We start from the raw sequence: 8175 nt of genomic DNA, 5'->3' as shown, positions 1-8175 counted from the left end.
TCTAAGCAGATGTCAGTGGTAGCATCTTTATGTGGCCCTTCAGAAAGGGACTCTTTTAGAACCTCATAAAACTCAGGATAGTTAATAAGATTTGCTAACCATTCCTGTAGCTAGCTTTCTTGTGATTTTTGAAGTTTCTCTGGGGCTTTAAAAGCTTGTGAAGTGGAAGGGTTTTGCAATTGATCTATTTCTTTTCGGAATAAGGAATTCCAAGAAATGATAGGGTTTTGAGGAGTGGCTTTTGGTTGGGTTAAAGCAAGAGCTTGGGATTGGCTTGAAGGCTTTTATTTAGATGAGGAAGTTGAATTTGCTTTTGATTCTTTTTTCTCCTTTGGTGAATCTCCTGGTGGTTTTCTAGGAATCATGGTGAGGGGTCTGCAAGAATTCACGAGTCAAGAAGTCATGGACATAATTCATATCTCATTTAATATATTCAATATCAAAATAAAAAAAAATACTCAAAATAGCTTGCCATCGAGCAAAAATTTGTTTTGAAGCAATATTTTGAACATCTTTTTTCAAAATTTCTTTTGCAGATTTGCAATCTATTCTCAAAAGGAAATTTTGATTGAGTAAATCACTTTGAAATTTTTGAATACATATGACTATAGACAAAACCTCCTTTTTAATAGTGGAATAATTTTTCTGGGTATTATCCCAATGTCCAAAAACATACTAAACTATAACTTCTTTATCTTTTTTCTTTTGTTTTAATATTCCTCCATATCCGACTTCAAAAGCATTAGTTTCGACAATTTTGAAAGCATTGGGGTCGGCTAAGTGTAAGCAAGGAATTTCTCTAATTTGGGCTTTGATTTTCTGAACAACAAGGGTATGTTCTTGCGTCCAAGAATTTGGATTTTTCTTGAGTCTATCATGAAGAGGTTGGAGGATCCTATTAAGGTTTGGATAGAAATCTAGAACATAGTTTAGACATCCTAAAAATCTTTGAAGCTGGGTTTTCTCAAGAATTTTATCAGGAAATTTATCAATAAAAGCAAGAGACCTTTCTATAGGAGAGTTGGTGCCATTCGAAATATAGTGTCCTAAAAACCTAATTCTAGTCTAGAAAAGACTCATCTTAGATTTAGAGACAACTAAACCATTTCTTTTGGCAACAAGCAAAAAAGTGTTTAGATGCTTAAAATGCTGTTCAACAGAGGATGAAAAAATTAAGACATCATCAATATAAATAATGTAGAAAGCAAAATATGGATTAAAGATATCATTCATAATTCTTTGGAATTCAGATGGAATATTTTTCAAACCAAATGACATAACTTTCCATTCAAATTGGCCAAAAGGAACAGTGAAAGCAGTTTTGTAATGATCTTTTGGAGCTATTTGAATTTGCCAAAAACCAGATTTCATATCAAATTTTGAAAAGATATTTACAGCAAAAAGTTTTTGAAGAAGATCTTTTTTATTTGGAATGGGGTACCTAATCCATTTTAAAGCTTGATTAAGAGGCTTGTAATCAATAACCAGTCAGGGAACACCTCTTTCAATTTCAGAAGATTTATTAACATGAAAAGCTATATATATATTACTACTATATTTTAGATTTAACGCAACGGTTACTTTGTAGCGGTTTATAATTGTTGCCTTTATACATATAAGACAACAGTTTGCAACGGTTTATTGATATATTATGTAAAAAATATAACAAAATTGTTACTAAAACTATTAAAATTATAATGATTTCTACTTATTCAAAGCAGATTTTGTCCGTTATGAAAACATAATTAAATTGTTGCTCTATACTATGGCAATGAAAGTAAAAGTAGCAGTTTTTAATTTGTTGCCAATGACTTTTGGCTACTATTTAAGCATATGAGGTAGTAGTGCCTTTGATCCATTATATAGTAGTGCATATATGTTTGATGAGGACTTTTTAGAGCACTGATGGGTTCACTATCTTTGATGCTCATGAAAGTCTTTTTTTTTTTTTTTTTTTTTGTGAGTGACAAGTATTTTAGGAAGAATCATTTGGATATGGTCTTATTCTCATGGACAGAGTTGGCAATGCTTTTTTCACTTTGAAACCTTAGGCAAGCTAAGCTTAGTAACATTCTCATCCATTCAAATGATATCTGAAGTGCATTTTTTGAGGTCAATAAGCTTAATGATGATATATATATACATAAACAGATGTTAAGCATATATTTCCAATGGAATGCATATAGAGGAAAAGATGTGTATGAAAATTGGAAAGAATCCAAAGATGAAAGATATTCTCAATGAAGAGCACATTGACATTCTTCAACATGACTAACAAGACAAGATCCCAAGAGAAGTTATTTTTGTTGCATATTCCATGGCAAAATAGGGGTTATATCGTGATTCTAATTGTTTTCACTCTTCTTTGTTTTATTTTGCAATTTTGCTTTAACGATTATTTCATATTTGAGGTAATTAAGTTTTGAAGTGAAAAAATAGAAGTCCAATTGTATAGTAAGAATTGAAATTTGCGAGAGTCGCATTCTCACCATGATACCCAGAAGTGCAATAAACACATGTAAAGCAAATATCATACAAATCCATTGAAGAACATTAATACATTTTCGACCACGTGTTAGTAAGAGAGTTAAGATATAGATCATTCAGAATCCAAAAACATTGAAGAAAAGGATAAGTTTTGTAGTGAACATCTACATCAAAAATGGATTTAGTATGAATTAAATATATCCAACTCTGTTTTTAAATCAGGGAAAGTAGTTTTCTCCTTCGTGCCATAGATAATGTACATAGTAAGGTAACCAGTTTCCGTGAAGAATGTGAAGGAGTTGATGGTGATGAGAAAGGTGAAACCATCATAAATAAAAAAATTGCATAGAACAACTGCAGCATAGGAACAGGGCAGAGGAAACTCCATTATGATGGGAAGAAAATGGTCTTTTTAATTTAGGATTTTTTTTGTTTGAATTTACATAACTACCCTTTGGTTAAATAGTTAATTAGGGTAAATTTTTTTTCTTACCTACGGGTCATGCGGCGTCACTCATTTAAAATGAAAATACTACCTGTCACGCCAGCTATAATTGAATTAGTTTTTTTGCAAATGTGTATTGCATGTTTTCTGTACTCATTATATGTACCCATAATTTAATTATCTTTATATATTATTTTTTTATTTTTTATATAATATAATATTATTATAATATATTAATTATTATTATGACAATATATAATTTTTTATTTTTCCGTGATATGTGTATTGTATATATACTTATCATTTTCAGATTTAATTAATTAAAATGAAAGTATATCAATAGAAATAAGAAAGTATAGAGGTGAAATTTATAATGAAAAATGTGTTATTATAATATAATTTTATAATTATAAGTTGTTTATAAATATATAAATTTAACTATTGTTATTTTATTAGTTAATAAATGTTGAGTTTATCAAAACTAATTAATTTTTACCATTTTATAATTTTTATAAAACATACATAATTAACGTAAAAAATATAAACTTTTTTCAACTATTTAAGAGTTTATACACATAATAGTAAAATAAACTCAATTTGATATAATTTCATATAACATTGATTTTTTTATTTCTAGCTATCTTCAATTTGGTTTTTTTAATTTTGTTTGAAAAATTAATTGTATACCTTCATACTAATAAGTATCAATATTATTAATTTTTATTTGATATAATATTTTACAAAATATGATATGGAGAAAAACTTTCAAAATAAGATTAAAAACTATATTAATATTAATAAATTATTTATAAATAATAAATTAATAATTAAAATGTTATTTATCTATATAAAAAAATAAATGCTAATAGAATAAAAAAAATTGACTATATTATATTATCATTTTTAATTGAAATGATTATAGCCAAAAATATATATACAATTATTTGGTTTACAGTAAAATATTTTGTCAAACTAATTTATAACATATTTTTAAATTAAATTTTTTATAATTATTTTTTATAAAAGTAGGCGTCAAATTTCAATAAAAGAAGTTGTTGAATACAAATAAATAAAAATTCTATTAAATGATGTAATGCTTATATTCATATGAAAATTGTGACTTTTTTTAATCAAATTATCAATTTGCGTTTATATTTAAATATATATTTATTAAATTAAAATAACGATTTTATATTCAAAATATAATTTTTAATTCTTGTTATATATATTCACTATTTATTAAGTTAGAAGAACATTATAGTATTAAAAAATTAAAAAATATTATATTTTTTATATGTTCATGCATTAACATTTTTTGAACTTTCAATAATGTATTGTTTTAAAATAAAAAAATAGTATTATAAATTACAACTATCCCCTTAATTATATTAATTTTATAATTAAATTTACACTTAACATATTATGTTAACTATTAATTTTTAAATAATAAATATTTATCTATTTAAATATTTTTTTCATATATGTAATTTATTTTTTTGTACTTTGTATATAATTATGTATCATTTAAAAATTTTAGATTCACATAATTTTAATATATATTACATGCTAAATAAATTTTTTTTATAAAGCTTATCAATTAGCAATATTTACATAAAACTTATAAATTCAATTTTAAATAGAATTATTTTATATATTAATATAATAACTAAAAATTTTAGAAATATACCTATAATTAAGAAAAATATAAATTTATTTTATATGAAATATTTTTTTAATGAACTTAAAAGAAATTAAATTAAATGAGAATTTCAAAAATATCAATAAAAGAATTTATATGTTTGACCGAGAAAAAATAATTTTTTTTTTCTTGTTCTTCTGCCTAAATTCAAATACAATTGTATTATAATAAATTTATATAAATAATTATAAGATAAAGATAAAAATTTATTAGGATTCACTAAAAAAGTGATTTATATAAATAAAATACCCTCCTTTTTTTTATAAATAATATAAATTGTGAAAGTATTTTCATACACTTTTATTTAAAATTGTATTATAATAAAATTTTAATTAAGTAGACTTTAAATACAAGTAAGATTAAGAATTTTAAATTTATATAAACTATGAAATCATATAGACAGTTAAATTCATATAAACTCTAAAATTAAATTAAATATTAAAAAAAATATAAGTACAAGTACTATAAATAATGAAGAGCAATTTAGTTAAAGTTAATATTTCCTCTCTTCACACATTTATATATTATTAGTTTTTACTTTAACATGCATTGTATTGATTTAAACTTTTTTTATAAATATATTTTTTAACTTCTTTTTATATTATATAATATTATCATTATATATTTTTTTCAATAGTCAATTAAATTTAATTATTAATTGGTATGACTGTATTTTAATTCTAATTAAAGTTGATTAAAAAAAGTTATAAAAAAATAAAATTAATAAGCTATATTACTTTTAGTCAATTGAAATATTATAAATAAAATACATGAAATAGAATTATTGCTAAAGAAAAGCTTTAATCATAAAAATTTGAAAAGAATATTTTTTAATATTAAACCTTTAAATTACATTTTGATATTTACTATTAATAAAATTATTTATAAGTTAGGATTTTTATCTATATAAATATTTTTTAAAATAAGATTTATAATTAGACTAAGATTTTAATATGTTAATTATTATTTATTGTAAATTAAAAAATTATAAAATAATTTGATCATTTCATAAATTTTTCTATTCATATTTTTATATTTATTAATTAATTATTAGAAAAGAATACAATTTTATATAATATAAATTAAAAATTAAAAAAATTAAAGTATTTAAAACAAAAAGTGTATATGGTAAATATATTGATGAAAAGTTAAATTATATAATTTAAAAATACATTGTTATAATTATATATCATATATTAATTTTCCTTTTTAATATAACTCTAAATACTCATATATTTATATAATTAAATAAGGTTAAAAGACAAAAAAAAAAATATTTATGTCAATTATCAATTTTAGTAAAAACTTTTAATTATATCAATTTAATCATAAATCTTTCCAAATGTTTTCAATTTTAATAATAAATTTAATTTAAAACAATTAACTCATCAATTGGTAAAAATAATTTAAATTTTTTCATTTATTATCAATTTTTACTACTTCTTTTAATTTTGTTAATATATTCAATAATTTTAGTAATTTTATTAATTTTAACAAACTTAATGTCGATAAAAAATAATAAATGAATAATATAATTAGTATTATTATCTGAATTTTTTATTCTTTTCTCCTTTTCTTTCTACTTACACATATTTTCTATCACTTTATTTCAGATTTAAGGCATATATATATATATATAATAAAACCAAAATAAATGCACTTATAATTTTCAAAATAGTAGATAAATTAATTAAAATAATATTTTTTTTATCAATTTGAGAATAATCATTAAAATTGATATAAAAATAAAAAAATTGACTAATATTAATAATGTATGCAAATATTTGAATTATTTTTGTCAATTAAATAATTCAATTACGCTAATTACTAAAATTGAAATTAATGTCAAAGTTTGAGATTAAATTGAAAAAATTAAAAGGATTGACTAAAATTGAATAAATTTATAAAGGCTTTGATTTTTTTTAATAATTTAGTTATTAAATAATAATATAAAATTTATATAAATAGATAAAAATTTAAAATGAATCAGCATTTAAATTTGATGTTATAATTTTTTAATATATTTTAATAATAAATTAAATTTTATTTTTTTAAATGATTAATTATTCAAATAAAGTCTAAATAATTTTTATGAATAGTAATTTAAAATTTTTTTAATAAATAAAATTAAATTATAATATTTTATTGATGTAAGAATAAAATTGATTTAAAAATATGCCAAATTAATAAAAAATTCTAAGTACTTTTTAATTTTATTTAAAATTTTAGTTAATTTTATTAAAATTGTAAAATTAGTGTTAGTTTTATTCTTTTTACCTAAATTAGTCAAAATTGAAATGCAATTATAATAATTTCATTAAAGTTTTCGATAAAAATTATTTTTTAATTTGTTATATTGAGCTATAATTTGAGAATATAAAATTATTTATTTTTATTCTAAATAGAAATGAAATAAGTAAAATTTGTTTATATATAAAGACAAATTTTAAGTTTGATTAAAACTATATTTTTATTAATATAAATAATTAAAAAAAGACTATAAATGTATGACCAATAATGTGGTTCATCTACTTAAATTCGTTTAAAAATTAAAATTCTTAATTTTAATGTGTAGTTAGTGCCAAATTTTATTTAATTAAATATATATATATATATATATATATAATAATTTTATTAAAATAAATTAAACAATTTTTAATGGATTAATAATGTTTATAGGATTAAAATTATAGAATTACGATATTAAGAATTATAATATGTTTTTTTAGTATAAGTAGAATTATTATTAAAATAATATTAAATTTTTAATTTATATTAATTATTGTAATATTAAAAAAATAAATTATTAAGTATTAAGCAACAAATATATCGTCACTAAAAGTTATTAATGACAATATTATAGAATTAGCATAACATAAGATTTAGTGATAAAATTTCTGTCGTTAAAAGATTAGCGACAATAATATCTGAAAAGTACTCATGGCTAAATTTATTAGCGACGAATATTTTTGTCGCTTAATAGTGTTAATGACGAAATTATATGGATTAGCATGTATTATTTTTAGTATATATTATTGGAGATGGATTATTTATTTGTCATTATAAATATATATATATATATTTTTATATTTTTTGTAAATAATTGATAGATTAATAATATTTTTTATTTTTATTTATATTAATTTTTTATTTTAATTAATTACTTTTTATAAAACTTTATATTTTGTTGAAATTAAGTAAAAATAAAATTAAAAATTTTAAATTTATATGAATTTTAAAATTAAGAATTTTAAATTTATATAAATTTTAAAATTAATTTAAATAATAAAATATAATTATAATTAATTTTAAAAATAAATGATAATTTGAATAAAGTCAATGTTCCCCTCTCTTTATATATTTATATATAATATAGATATAAATATATACACACAGGGCGGTTTGATTTATGTTTTAAGTTTAGTTCAATTCTCAATTCATTTTGATTTAATTTTGACGTAAAATTAAAATTGAACTAAAAGGTAACATAAATTCCATTCAATTTCTACACTATCATATTTTTTTTTAATTAGGCAAGGGATTT

Source organism: Hevea brasiliensis, chromosome 7 (genome assembly GCF_030052815.1).
Source record: "Hevea brasiliensis isolate MT/VB/25A 57/8 chromosome 7, ASM3005281v1, whole genome shotgun sequence".
NCBI lineage: Eukaryota > Viridiplantae > Streptophyta > Magnoliopsida > Malpighiales > Euphorbiaceae > Hevea > Hevea brasiliensis.
This window is presented reverse-complemented; position numbering follows the sequence as displayed.